At 37.2% G+C, this 15,556-nt stretch overlaps 1 long non-coding RNA gene across 1 annotated transcript in view; it reads left to right on the top strand.

Annotated features, from left to right (window-relative positions):
- Positions 5,871-15,556, top strand: part of LOC102166619 — an 87,812-nt gene continuing 78,126 nt past the window's right edge. The window contains exon 1 of the long non-coding RNA XR_002344011.1: positions 5,871-11,282. This is a non-coding gene — a long non-coding RNA (uncharacterized LOC102166619). The remainder of the gene's footprint in view (positions 11,283-15,556) is intronic.

Raw genomic sequence — 15,556 nt, 5'->3', positions numbered from 1 at the left:
TAGTCTTCCTCGTTTCTTCATTTGTAACTCCTTTCTCTGGCAGTAAGAAATCTGCCTCTAATTATTTAAAGTTTATTTACCTATTTGCACAATTCTAAAATATATATTGATTCACTTCCTAATTCTTAACCTATGCCATTCTAGGGGAGTGGAGGAACTTACTAACTAGTTTATGATGTTTTTGTACATTTCTTTTCATCTTAGAGTATGTAATCAAAATACTGTTTTTCAGACTTATTTAAGTTTTTTCTTTTCTTCCCTAGCCCCTTCAGTGTAGTTTGTAATAGAGTTAGGCTCCTTTGTTACTATTGTTATTGTATTTTGGGTTCTCCCCTTATCCTGCTTGATTTTAATCATGTATTTATATTTTTGGTCTATTAAATATTATCATGATTTCTAAAAGTCAGAAGAGCACAAACTCTTATACCCAGAGAAATGCTCCTTCCTCTGCCCCTGTCATGCTTCCACCAATGCCTCTCTTCCTTATTTCTTATCTTATTAATTTCTGGGTTATCCTTTCAGTGTTTCTTTTGTCACAAACAAGTAGATAAATGTATAGTTCATTTCTCTTTTTTTCTTTCATGAAAAGTGGCATGTAACAGTTCCTCTTTTGCACTTTTTTGGGGTCCTTTTTTAACTTAATGTATCCTGGAAAACAATCCTAAATTTTAGTCTTTTTCTGTTTTTCTCCTACAGCTGTGCAGTTGTACATAACTTATTTAACCACTCTCCTATATTTAGACATTTATATTATTTCTAATATTTTGCAGTAGCAAACAGTGTTGTACTTAGTCACCCTGTGCAAATGTATTTTTGTATTATTGGAGTATATCTGGGTCAGTTCCTAGAATTGGACTTGGTGAGTTGAAAGGTAAGTGTATATGTAGTTTTCTTGCCAAATTTCCCTTCAAAACCTTTGCAGCAGTTTGCATTTCTTCCAAGCAGTGTATGAGAGTGCCTGTTTCCCTACAGAATGTGTTGTTACATACTTTTTAAATTGTTGCCAATCCAGTAACAATATCTCAGTATGGTTTTAATTTGCATTTCTCTAATTATGAGTAAAGTATCTTTTTCTGTCTTTAAAGATGATTTTTATAACTCTTTTTGTGATGGTCTGCTCATGTCTTTTCCTTATTTTAATGGATTTTAAAAATTGTTTTCCCCTCAAATTTTGAGTTCCTTATATAGTAGCAATGCTAGTACTTTATAGTTTTATCTATGTTAGACATTTTTTTTTAAGGATGTGAATTGTCTGACTGTTTTTGTCATGCAGGAAAAAATTATTTTATATAGCTATGTATCAGGGTTTTGTTTTTGTTTTTGTTTTTGTTTTTTTGGTCTTTTTTGTCTTTTTAGGGCTGCACCTGTGGCATACAAAGGCTAGGGGTCAAATCAGAGCTGTAGCTCCTGGCCTACACCAGAGCCACAGCAATGTGGGATCTGAGCCGTGTCTGTGACCTACATCAACTACTCACAGCAACGCCAGATCCTTAACTCACTGAGCGAGGCCAGGGATTGAACCCACATGCTCATGGATACTAGTCAGATTTGTCAGCCACTGAGCCACAACGGGAACTCCCTATCAGTTTGTTTTAATTGCCTCTGGATGTTGAGTCATAGTTAGAAGTCTTTTCCTATACCAAGGTTAAAGAGGAATCCACCCATGTTTCCTTCTAGTACTTAAATTAAAAAAAAAAAAATTTAAATCCTGGTTCCATTTGGAGTTTATGCTTATGGGTGGTGTGAAGTATGGATCTAAATTTATTTTATTCCAAATAGTAATCCTGCTCTCCTGGGACCATCTATTAAAATTACTATATTTTTCTGGCAATTTGTGATGCTACCTTCTCATATACTAAATTTCTATGTGTTTGCATCTAATTCTGGGCTTTCTGATCTGTTCTCTTCATCTGTTTGTCTATTCATGTACCAGTGTCACCCTGTTTTAATTAAGAAAACTTTATGGTATGTTTTATATCTGATAGAGCTAATTTTTCTTTCTAGTCTTTCCTTTTTAGTGTGTTCTTGGCTATTCTTATTTTTCCCCCTGTTGTCGTCTTCTTTTGTTTTTGTTGTTGTTGTTTTGGCTTTGCACACAGCATACAGAAGTTCCCAGGTCAGACACTGAATTTGAGCTGCAGCCTCAGCCTACACTGCAGCTGTGGCAATGCCAGATCCTTTAACTCCACTGCACTGGGCCAGGGATTGAACCCATGCCTCTGCAGTGACCCAAGCCACTGCATTCAGATTCTTAACCCACTGTGCCACAGCGGGCACTTCACATGATTTTTGATATGAACTAATCTACCTCCATAAAAAAGCTTATTAATGTTTTTGTTGGGATTGGGTTAAATTTTATATTAACTTAGAGAATTGACAATATATGGTATTGAGTCATTCTGTTAAAAAATTGGGGGTGTCTGTCATTTTGTTCAGACCTCTTTTTATAGCTTTCAGGAAGGTTTTCCTCATAGAGTTTCTTCAACACCTTTCCTTTAAAGTTTATTCCAAAATATTTAAGCTTCTTTGTTGTTACTATAAGTTAATATTGTACTATTATTATTATGTCTTCCAATTTCATATTATTTATATCTATGTAAAATAATTTCAAAAGTTCCCCAGTGGCCTAGAGGTTAAGGAACTGGCATTATTACTGCAGTGGCTTGGGTCACTGCTGTGGCTCAGGTTCACTCCCTGACCCCTGAACTTCCGCATGCTTCAGGCATGGACAAAAAAAATAAATAATAATTTTAGCATGTAATGCTTTTATCCTGCTACCTTTAACTTACTGTATCATTTTAGTTAATAATGCCTTTTCTTGACTTCGACCAAAAAAGTTTTTATCATGTTAAGCCTTTGAGATTTGGTTTATTTATTTGCAAGCCAATTCTAATAAAAGGTAGACATTTTATTTGCCTATTAATAAAGAAACAGACCAGAGATAATGACACATTTGCCCAGGGTCACAGAGAGAGCAGTGAGAAAAACTGATTTTTTAATCAGGATTCTGTGCTTTTAATCACTACATAATAGTCTCTCCTCAAGGATCTACATTTGGTTTCACTGAACTCTAAGGACAAAAAAGACTACCTAAGATTTTGTAACTATGAAATTAATAAAAGCTCAGCCCTGGTCTCCCTTCCAGTATGTTCCCAGGACATAATCAGTGTGATCTTTCAAAAATGAAGATAGTTTATGTCATCCCCCTTTCTTAAATCTTTCAGTGGATTGATGTTGGTCTCAGAATAGAGGCAGAACTCTTTCACATGGCCTCTGCCTTACTCTGTACATTCAGCTCCACTCCGTGCTTTTCACACTGGCAATGTAGCCCAGTGAAGTACCTGCCTCCTTCTTCCTCCCACATCCCATTCAGACAGCGTCTCCTCCCAGATGTCCTTCCTGATTCACAGCTTTATGTTCCTCTCCCATGCCTTCTGTAGTGTCTCTTACTAACCCTCGCCATATTGCATTTTAATCACTTATTTATTGACTGTCTTAAAAACTCTTGAGGGCATGGCCTATGTCATTTACTTTTAGATTCCAGATCATATCATCCCTCAGATGGTAGGTCTTAATATATGTTTTTTGAGTGAATGAATGAATAAATACTGTTTTCTTACTTAAAATTTTTGATTGCATACTATATCTATTATGAATATTTTCTCCTTCCCTGAATGGGAACTGATTTGCTTATATTCTTGGGATTGTCAGCATCATGAATGTGGGCTGTCATGAACTTTTCACATTTTGAAGAGAAACCTCAAATCAGTTATCTAAGTTTTTTTTGAGAAAATAATCAGCTAACATTTTTTTTTCTTACCACTTTCTTCTCCATATGGGAGTGATTTGTAGTTGTCATTGGGATGAATAATTCCCAACCTTTTATAAAATGCAAACCTGAAAAATGTTCTTTGAAATTTGACTGCCATTTCTAAAAGGCATCACTTTCTGTCAAAAGCCTTCATCCCACTCTGGCAGTCATTATTTTACAAGTATCAGATGTATTTTCTGAAGTATTTTTCTTGGCATTTGCAGTGATAGGAAGATTGTTTGTTGAGCTCCCTCTGGATGTGAGGCACTGTCCTAAACATATTACATTCAGATTGTTTATAAAGCAGGTTTAATTTCACCATTCTACAGATGGAGAAACTGAGGCATACAGAAGTTATGTGACTTGTCCAGAGTACCTTAGATACACATAGTAATAAAAGGAACTGAGATTGACTTTAAGGGGAGCTGAATACAAAGTCCCTATTCTTAAAATTGCCATAGACCACTTCTTTCATCTATATTTTAACCCTACTGCAGCTCGTGGAATATGTGGTGTTGTTTATGTGCTATATGTATGTCTGTTTTGCCTCCCAAATATGATCCTAAGATCTTTCTTCACAGGGAGTGTCTTACCTCTTTAGCCTCCGTGATATCTAGCATCATGTTACACACATTGCGTGATCACTTCATAAATATGTGTACAATTGCTTTGAAAATTTATTTAAATTCTCCTCTTGGTCTTAGGAAATTGTACCTAGGGGTTTTAACAAGTTTGGACAGAGCACATTTAAAAAAAAATCTCAAAATTTTTGATTCACAAAATGAATTTATGATGGAAGAGATCCCCATGACATCACCCATGTACTGTCCCTCTTTTTGTGTTTGGCTTCCAGATGGATATAATGATGCTTTGATGGACATTAATGAAACTGGGTACCTTTCAATCTATTTGCTTTGTAGCAACACTGGCTGATTCAGAATTCATTTAAAGCATTCCCTTTCATAGCTTCCTCTCTTGAGAGCCATGACTCTTCTCTGAGGGAGGGGTAGGAAGATTGTTGTCACTGTGTGAAGGTGTAACTGAGTTCTTCTTTAGCCTCAGGGTCACCCTTAACACAGCTGTGTACTGCAACTCTCCTGTAACAATGAATGCCTTCCCTAGCTGAAATGTTTCCCAATGGGATTAAAATATTCCACCATGCCACAATGGATGGGGTTTGGGGAAGACCCCCAATCATCAACCCTCCTCCAAAATAATTCCATTACCAAGACCCTCTACCCTTCATGCAAATAGACTTCAGCATGGTACCAGACTTTCTTATACATGTCTGAATTTACAGAATGAATGTTTACAAGGTATATCTGGAAAGTTACAATTCTATTGTTATTCTCTCAAACCAAGTTAAACTCAAGAAAGCAAAAAGGAAAATTGTGTATATTAAATTTCTTCATCAAAGCTTCTATAATAAGATCAAAATCTTCCTAGAACCTTTGTCGTATTATCTTTTTTTTTTTAACCAGTAAGTGCTTTTTGTTCTAATCATATTGGATTACAGAAATTATATTTTCATGATAGAATTATTAAAAAGTAGAACTGTATTTTAAGTGTTTAATAATTCACAATCTCTTTACTCAAGATACTCACTGTTAATATTTTGGTATATTTTCTTTGTCTTGGTAGTTAGTTGGATAAATAGATTTCATAATGAAGCCGTAACTGCTATTGATATGTGTATATCGACCTATAGTTTATTTCCACTGACTGAACATTATCTCATGAATATTTTTCATATCACTCAAGATTCTTCAATGACCTTTTACAAATGCTTTATAATGTCTATTGTAGAACTACACAATGTTCCATTTAATGATCTGACATTGTTGCATATTGTGATTCGTTACTGAGATGAACACCAGATTGCGCTTACAAATCCTATCTGAATAAGAGAGGAAAGTACATTATGAACTGCATAAAAACCGGGAGATTTTCTAAAGGAATAAAGAAACGTTCGTCTGCCCAATAAAATCCTGGAATTAAAAAATAAGGAATTAAAAAATAAGGAAAAATAAATTCTTTTTTTTTTTTTTTTTGTCTTTTGTCTTTTTGTTGTTGTTGTTGTTGCTATTTCTTGGGCCGCTCCCGCGGCATATGGAGGTTCCCAGGCTAGGGGTCGAATCGGAGCTGTAGCCACCGGCCTACGCCAGAGCCACAGCAACGCGGGATCCGAGCCGCGTCTGCAACCTACACCACAGCTCACGGCAACGCCGGATCGTTAACCCACTGAGCAAGGGGCAGGGACCGAACCCGCAACCTCATGGTTCCTAGTCGGATTCGTTAACCACTGCGCCACGACGGGAACTCCTAAATTCTTTTTAAATAAGAGACCTCAGCCAGAATCTAGTTGCTTATGTGAGCTTTATCAAAGGGATTCAAGTCTGATGGAGTCCTTTTTGTGTCTGAAACCCCTCACCACTGTACAAGGGCAGGAAAGTGACAAGAGGACAACTTTTTCAGATTTTTAGCTAGTTCCTTTTCTTAAGCCAAGCTGCAGATTTCACAGATAGAACCTTACATGCAGTATTTTGGCTGTTTATGGTGGCTCTCAATGGGTGGGAGGACTAAGGAGAAAGAGCATTGGAGAAAAAACTAAGAGATATTTTCTGAGCCTTAAAATTGCCATAGTGAGATTACCTCTACTTATGCAAATCATTTACCTTTTCTCTGTTACTATAAGAAGCAAACACTTGCTTTGAGATATATTTACTTAGAGAAAAATGGTGACTAATTTGTCAGCCAAAATATCAGGAACTAAAAGGAATTATATTAGTCCTAAAAGCAATTAGATGGGGAGTATGAAGCAAGAGAAATAAAAGAAAGACTTCACTTTAGTATTCTGTAAAATGGAGCATACAAGTCTTTATAGCATGGAAATGCAAATTAAAATATTAAATACTATTTTATAGCTTTCCAGTTGAAAAGGTTTAAAATAGTGAGTATAGCCAAGGATGTGGATCAGTGGAAACTCTCACATACTCCTAAGGAAGCACAGGCCAGTTACATAATATCTTATAAAATGAAATGTATGCATGCCCTCCAGTGGAGTTCAGGGAAAGCCAGAGGATAATTAGGGCACTGCTTTGTTTGTTTTATTTTCTTACATGATGGAATATACATGATAATGAAACTTCAAGGTCAAATGTCCTTTATCCTAAGACTCAAGAGAGAGGTTCTGGAGCACTGGTGTACAAGGGCAGGGTAATGGCAGCATTTATCCTCTGCCCATGTAATAAGGGGTACATTGTCAGTAGAGCATATAAAAACAAAATTATAACCAACTGAAAGTCAGTCTGCTTTCTTATTATCACCATATGCCAGTATTTCTGAGCAGTAATCCTCCTTGGAAAAAAAAAGGCTTTTGTTTTTCTAAGGTTTTGTTTTGTTTTGTTTTTTAAATAGTTGCTGTGATTATTGCACATTTTAAAACTACTTTACTTATCCTTTGGTTATCATGTTTTCCACATGGAAGTTAATTCATGAACTTTTCAGTTATGAAGTCAATTCCCAGCAATCTGGGCTTGGCTACATTATACACCAGAGGATAATGGGATTGAAGGGGGGTTTTCTAGAACAGGGTATTTCTCGCCAAATTGGTAGATGAAAGGAAGGATCCAGTGTAAAGGGAGGGACTAAATTAGAGAAAGGGTGGTATATAGTTCATGCATAAAAGTCTGTAGGCTTCTGTAGTTGTGACTTGCTCTTGGGTGACTCTGGGCCTTACCATGACTTTGCTTGATGAATGGGATGAAAACCCTTGAGATGCAAACAGAGACTTGTAAAGTGCTTGCACAGAGGGACTTGCTGTCTTTTGTGGCCCTTGGGAGGGGGATCCTACAATTGCTAACATGTGAATGGGACTAAGCTATACTTCTGGATGATGAATGACACATGGCTTAGCTACTTTTATTACCCTAGCTGATATCAGCTCAATTTGCAGACATGTAAGGCCATTAGAAATCATTCAGTCCCAGAGAAGCCTCCAAGTGGTCACTGAGGTATGAGTGAGTGAGTATGCTGAAATTAGCCAGCCTAGCTCATATGACCAGAAACATCTAGCTTACCTTTAGACTTGTGAGCTGTGATGTATGATTGTTGTTTTATGACACTGAGTTTTGTCGTGGTTTGTTACACAGCGAAAGCTAACTGATAAAACTCCTTGAGTAGGTGAGTGAGGATAGAATAGAAGTCAGAGGTAGAAGGGACAGATTAATCTTGGATATTACACACACATATATATATAAAATATGTAACTATATATAGTATATATCATATATAACTACTATACATATATATATAATATAAAACTATATTCAAATTCCCCAGCCTACACACAAACACACACACACACACACACACACACGTATACACACTCATTCCCCTACTTCCCTTCAGGGTCAGGGAAAGAATGTAGGCTCTGAGCTGAAACTACCTAAATTGAAATCCTTTCTTGGTTCTTTACTGGTTGCGTGATCTTAGGCACATGTCATATTCATCTATAAAACAGAGACAATAGTAGTTACTTCATAATTTTGAAAAAATTAACATATATGTAAGGACCTAGCTCATAATAAACACCTTTTAAATGCTAGCTGTATAGGTACCCAGATGAAGATACAACATAATTTGAGATGAATTGACAGGGAAAGATGAGGGAATGTGTATCGGTTAACATCAAAATCCTCAAGAATGCAGATATAGGATGTCATCAGAGTGTAAAAGGTAGAGCATTAAGAATTTGAGGATAAAGAAAATTAATGGTGGTAAAAATTTAGGAAGGTGATTAGAGAGGAATTTTTAAAAAATGGTTGCATAGCGGTGATAGTCTAATTGAGGTTAAAAAGAACAAATTTATGGGGGATACACTCCGTATCTTTTAATTTTCTAACATAGTGCTCTGTAGCTCAGGAGTAGAATTGGGGAGAACAAATAACGGGATTATTGGTGACAGATACAGAAATGATGGCACCAATGGAGGTAATATTAGAAATAGCTGCCATGGGGCCTGAGAGTTGTCTTGGAGGCAAGAGACTGTTTAGTTGAGAGAATGGAATGGGGTCAAAGGGCAAGGAGCAGACATCCTACAGACCTACTTGAAAGTAGGAAGCTACACTTTCTTAGTTGGAGGCTAGTATCATTTTATCCTTGGTGACTTGTTCCATTGCCTGTAGCCAATGACCTTATGATCATATGATTTTGTGTAGTTTTCTTTCAGGAAGACTTATTTTCTGAGGTTCTACAAGGGGACACCAAACTTTAAAAGAGAGCTCTGGCTTTAAAATTCAGCCCATCGTGGTAGCTATCCTCTAAGGAGGCTATGTTTATTGGATCATCTGTCTCAGCTATTAAAACTTTTCTGCAAGCAACCGTTATTATCCTTGCATGTCAGGATGTCAAAAAGAGGATTTTCTCTATCATTCAGGTGTGCTTCCAGGGGTACACGTGAATCTAGCCATATTGGAGCATCCCCTGCTCTCCCGAGTAAGCCCGTGAACTCCTGCTCCCCCTCTCTGCCTTCTTAGGTTTTGTACATTTTCCACACACAGCTCATGCTCTCAGCCCCACAGTGCTTTCCAGTTTTTCCAGCCTGACATAATGTCTTCCTTCTCAGAACCATTATAGCAACTCATCTGACTCTTACTATGTTCTTTTATTCCAGTTTTTTTTTTTAAAAACCAGTGCTTAAGAAGTAATAGATTTTAAAGCTAGAAGCTTTCAGAGAACACATAGTTCAGCCTCCTCGTTTTGTCGATGAGGAAATTGAAACCCAGAGATATTTAGTAAGTGACAGAACCGAGCCTAGAATCCAGCCTGCCTTTGTCATTATTTGGTGATTTTTCTTTTGTTATCTTTATGTCCTAAGAGGACATCAAGTTCTTCAGAACAAGAACTTTTTTGAATCTATAGCGTTTACATGGTGGGATCCTTAATAGATGTTCATCCATAATGACATGGTGCTCTACCAAACAACATGAGACAGCTGAAAGAGAAAGCATTTCTTATGCAGGAAGATTTTACAGTTTAAAAAAATCACTATTGTTTTTCAATCCCTTAGATGTATAAAGTTTTCCAAATAAAAGAAAAAGAAAGTTTTTGTTTGTTATATACAGTTTTGTTCCCATAACTCCTGCTGCTAAGGGTGGTCTTCTTTAAGATGTATATGGACCAATTCTGACCAATTTAGGTTTGAATTCCAGCAGAAGAAAATTCCTCCGTCTAGCCCTTTAGTCAGTTAACTGGAAGAAGCTTACCTTTGTGGTTATTGATTTTAATTTCATTTCAGAAAGAGAGAATGTCAAGAAGTCAATTTAATAAACAAAAGCATTTATACAATTTAACTTAATTCGGCAATGTGGATGGGAAGAAAATGGAGCCTAATAAAAGCAAATATAAACACATATTGGGAACTGAACGAGTATTGCTACCACAAGTTACCAATTCCCCCCATTTTTAATTATAAAAAACAAAATCACCCTACAACCCAAGATTAGCCAGCACCTAGATGTGGCCTGGCACTCATCACCTTGAACTTCCTCACTGAATCCATTTGAAAACTGAGCATGGAGCCTGCATTCTCATTCCAACTAGTCCACCTGTGACCACTTTAAGAAGACATTCCCCAGAATGGCTCAAGCAAAGCTTGCTGTGAACACTATCACGATTTAATCAACACTCTACACATGCATTTCAAGGTGGCTGTTCTGAAATCCCGGGAAAGGTTTGTAAGCTTCCTGAAATAGAAAAATTCTTCTAGTAGTTCTCAGCTGGGGTATTCTGGCCATACAGGCCTCTTTCCTTCTCTCCACCTCAGCTTTCCTCTTTCCTCTTCCTCCCTCCCTTTAGAGAAACGACAGACACTATCCACTTGCAATTAGTTCTCCTAATTTCACCCACAGGAGCTGAAAATCTAAAGAAAACACATTTATTTGTTTAAAAGGCAACTTGCAGACATCATTTTCACATAAAAATGTTCTCACCCTCTTGGTCCTACTCCACTGTGTATTTTTCTTCCAGACTTGTTCTTCCCCAAATGACTATAGCTTTTGCTGGCATTTCTCTGAAAGTATCTTTAAGACCTCTTTTAGATGCAGAAAAGCTACCTGAATTTGTAGGCAGCTTCCTGTTGGGCTCACGTTTTGCAGAATGCATGCTTGGTATGCAGAAGGTGGGGAAGGTGTTTGAAAAAACAGGAAGCACCTGTGAATGTGTGACTTTATTCTTGGAAGCAGAAGGCTCCTTCTGAGATGGCTGTAGATGCTTCCTTCTGTTTCACCTATGAGCACTTTTGCAAACCTTTTAGATACTCTAAAGACCATGAATGGGCTTCTGAATGGCACGATTATTTACACAGTCTGGTGCATCCATAGGCATGGTGGAGATCCGTAGTTTTTCTGCTTTTCCCTGTTCAGGTTTCTCTTTTTGCTGGGGATATTGATATGCATGGAACGTCTGCAAGGTAAGCTTTCAAAAATTATTGTTATTGTGGTAAAAAAAACACAAAGCACAGGCTCTACCTTCTTAAATTTTAAGTGTACTGTATGGTATTGTTATATACAGCAGATCTCTAGGACTTTTTCATCTTGCACGACTAAAACTTGATACCCTCTTAACAACAATTCCCCATTTCCTTCTCCCCCAGCCCCTGGCGTCACCATTCTACTTTCCGCTTCAGTTAAGTTTGATCACTTTAGGTATTTCATAAAAGTGGAATCATGCAGTATTTGTTCTTCTGTGACTGACTTCTTTCACTTAGCATAATGTCTTCAAGGTTCATATATGTTGTAGCATATGACAGGAGTTCCTCCTCTTTATGGCTAACATTCCATTGTATGTATATACTACATTTTATTTACCCATTTATCTGTCAGTAAACATTTGGGTTGTTTCTGCTTATTTGCTATTGTGAATAATGGTGCATTGAATGTGGGAGTGCAAATATCTCTTCAAGATACTGAGTTCACTTTTTTCGACTGCTTTCTTAATATCTTCTTTGGATTATTCATTAGTAGTGTATAAAAATGCAGCTGATTTTTGTATGTTGATTTTTTTTTTAATCCTGCAACTTTGGCTGAACTTGTGTATTTCTTTTTATAGGTTTTGTGTGTGTGTGTGTGTGTGTGTGTGTGTGTGTGCTGTCTTTAGAGTTTCCTATATATAATATCATGTCATCTGTGAACAGAGATAATTTTACTTCTTTCTTTCCATTTGGAGGCCTTTCACTTCTTTTTCTTGCCTAATTGTCCTTGTGAGGCCTTTCAGTACTGTGTTGAATAGAAAGAAGTAGCAGAAGTGGGCATCTTGCCTTGTTCCTGCTCTTAAGAAAAAAACTTTCAGTTTTTCATCTGTGAGTATGTTGGCTATGGGCTACTTGTAGCACTTTTATGTTGAGGTAATTTCCTGCTACCCACAGTTTTTTTCAGCATTTTTATCATGAAGTGATGTTGAATTAGTCAGGTGCTTTCTTTGCATCTAAGAAAGGTATCTTGTGATTTTGGGGCTTTATTCTGTTATTGTGGTGTATCATATTGATTATTTTTTTTTGTATGTTGAACCATCTGTTCATCCCAGGGATAAATCCCACTTAGTCATGTATATGATTCTTTTGCGGTGCTGTTGAATTCAATTTGCTAGTGTTTAGTTGAGGAACTCTGCATCTATATTAATCAGGGACATTGGTTTGTAGTTTTCTTTTGTAGTATCTCCTGGCTTTAGTATCAGAGTAATGCTGGCCTCATAAAATGAGACTGAAAGTATTTCCTCCTCTTCAATTTTTTGGGAAGAGTTTAAGAAGGGATGGTGTCATTCTTGATTAGCAGACATTTGGTTCTGTTCAAAACATTCATAAGACATTTGGTTCCTGTCAAAAGGTCCATGAGACATTTGGGCCATAAGCCATTTGGTTCAAGACAAAGTGTCTCCTCTTTTCATTTCTGATTTTGTTTATTTGAGTAGTCTTCTTTCTTTTATTTATAGTTAGTTTAGCTAAAGTGTTGTCAATTTTGTTGACTTAAAAAGAAACAACTGTTAGTTTCATTGTTTTTTCTGTTTCATTTGTTTCTGCTCTAAACTCTATTATTTTCTTTCTTCTGCTTACTTTAGTTTTTTTTTGTTCTTTTTCTAGTTCCTTGAGGTGTGGATTTCGGTTTTTATTTGAGATCTTTGTACTTTTTTTAGTGTATTTATTACTATAAAATTCTCTGTTAGTACTCCTTTTGCTGAATCCCGTAAGTTTTAGTATGTTGTGTTTTTTCGCTTGCCTTAAGATATTTTCTAATTTACTTTTTGATCCTCTGTTTGGATTTCTAGCCATTATCGAAAGCAGGGTATTGAAATCTCCTATTATTGTATTGCTGTCTACTTCTCCCTTCAGTTTGGTCAATATTTTCTTCATATGTTTAGATGTCCTAATGTTGAGTGTATGTATATTTCTAACTGTTGTATCTCCCTGGTGAATTGACCCTTTTATCATTATGTCTTTTTTGTCTCATGATAGTTTTTGACTTAATTTTGCCCAATATAAGTATGGCCATCTCTCCTCCTTTGGATTGCATTTGCATGAGATATTTTTTCCATCCTTTCACTTTCAGCCTATGGGTGTTTTTTAAATCTAAAATGAGTTTCTTATAGATAGTATATAGTTTTTAAAAAATCCATTCAGCCACTGCTTGTCTTTTTACTGAGGAGTTTAATCCATTGACATTTTAAGTAATTATTTATAGGGAAGAACTTGCTATTAATATTTTAAAAATATTTTCTGTGTTATTTCTGGTTAAGTGATATGATAATTTCCCTTACACTCAGTATTCAGATCACCAGTTCAATTCTGGGATCTACACCTTAGGAGAGGCAATTTTGTCAGAGAGGAAAAAACAACCAGTAAGGGAGGAAAGATCTAGACAGCATGATATTATAAGGAAAGGTTGGAAATGCTGAGGATATTTTGCTTGGAGAAAAGAGTACTCGTGAAGTATTACAGTTGTCTTCTAATAGTTGAAGTTTGAGGTAGAAAATTTATTTTCCTATGTAGTTACAAGTATGAATATTCAAGTAAATGGGCTAAAAATAAGTAGGGGGATAGATTTTTGCTGGATATTTGGGAGAAGTTTCAGTATCTCTCTGAAGGCATGAACTACTTCTTGAGAGATATGCTTCTTATCATGGAATACTCCAAGTATTATCTTGAGAGCCTCTTATAGGAGATTTTATAAGAAGGAATCATACATTGAATAAAAAGTTGAATTAAGTGGCTTTTAAGTTTCCTTTTATCTCAAATATGCTTCTAAACCATCAACTCAGTTTTTCGGTTCCCTTAATTATGTTCTTCCACACTTCAGTTTGTTTAAATCAAGACGCACTTGTAAAATGGAGCAATATATATGCACTTGACGCAGTTGCAAATTCTCCAGACCCCTAGCAGGATCAATTTGGATTCAGGCTGACACTGTGCTCCTCTTCTGCAATCAAATTCAAATGCAGACAGCAGTGAGCTGGCAATGGAGCGGCACGTGGGGTTTCCACTCCTCTCTGGGAATAGAGGACATGCCACCAAACAGGTGGCTTCAATTAAGAGAGCGTCTGCTGCCAAGGGAAAACAGAGGGAAATAATCAAACCACCAAGGACACAATGACCGGTAGATGGGGTCAGTCTCGGAGTCCTCTGGAACCTCTCCAAAGAACGCAGTCCCACTAGGCCAGCCCAGGGAAGAGTAATTGAAGAGAAGATCAGTAAAGCACTGTGTATTCTGTAGGTGTCTCTGTCTCTGGCAAAACTGAATTCCCCTTCAGAGCTTTAAAGCACAGTGGAAAAAAAGGGGGATACAGAGGAGGTTTCTACTTAATGAGATGGCAACAGAGATGTGCTTGAGATAATGACTTCCAAATTGTGCATGTGCCTGTTAAACTCATGAGCATAGCCCATTTGACTGTGCTTCGACAGTTCCCGGAGTGCTTTGGAGCTTTCCTGCCCCCATGCCTGCTAGAGCCTTTGCACGTCTGATTTATTTGCCGAAGTTAGCCTCCATTCAGCCTTGCTCTTTTTTAGAGCAGTGACAAAAGGGAATGTTCTCTTAGCACAAGGCCAGGGACAGACTGTTTTAAAAGCATCATGAGTTGATTTTAATAGAATGAGAGGAATGGACAAGGAAGGAAGGCAGGTCAGAACATCTCTAGTAGGCAGCCACTTTAATTTATTTCACATTAATACAGTTCTCTTCAGAGCTTCTGATTGCAGTAGCATTTCCAAAAGTCTTTTTTTTTTTTTTTTTTCTTTTTTCCCAAGGCACATCCCATACAATCAAAGCACACAAAGATATTGTCTTAGTCCATTTGGGCCGCTATAAGAATACCACATACTGGTGACTTCAAACCACAGAAATTCTTTTTCACAGTTCTGGGGGCTGGAAGACCAACATTGGTGGGCCAGCAAGATTGAGTTCTGATGAAGGCCCCCTTCCTGATTTGTAGATGGTGTCTTCTCACTGTGTGGGAAAAGGTGAGGGATGTTTCATATGCTGGAAAAGGATGAGGATCTCTCTGGAGCTTCTTTTAAGGCACTAACCGCATTCATGAGGGCTCCCTGTCATGAATAAAGTACCTCCCAAAGCCTCATCTCCAAATGCCCTCACATTGGGGAATGGGATCTTAACCCATTAATTGGGGTGGGGGTGGGGGTGGGGGACAAACATTCAGACCACTGCAGGGGTGGTGACTTAGGAGCTGTGTCAGGCAGTT

This window comes from Sus scrofa, chromosome 5 (assembly GCF_000003025.6).
Source record: "Sus scrofa isolate TJ Tabasco breed Duroc chromosome 5, Sscrofa11.1, whole genome shotgun sequence".
Lineage (NCBI taxonomy): Eukaryota > Metazoa > Chordata > Mammalia > Artiodactyla > Suidae > Sus > Sus scrofa.
This window is presented reverse-complemented; position numbering and strand designations above follow the sequence as displayed.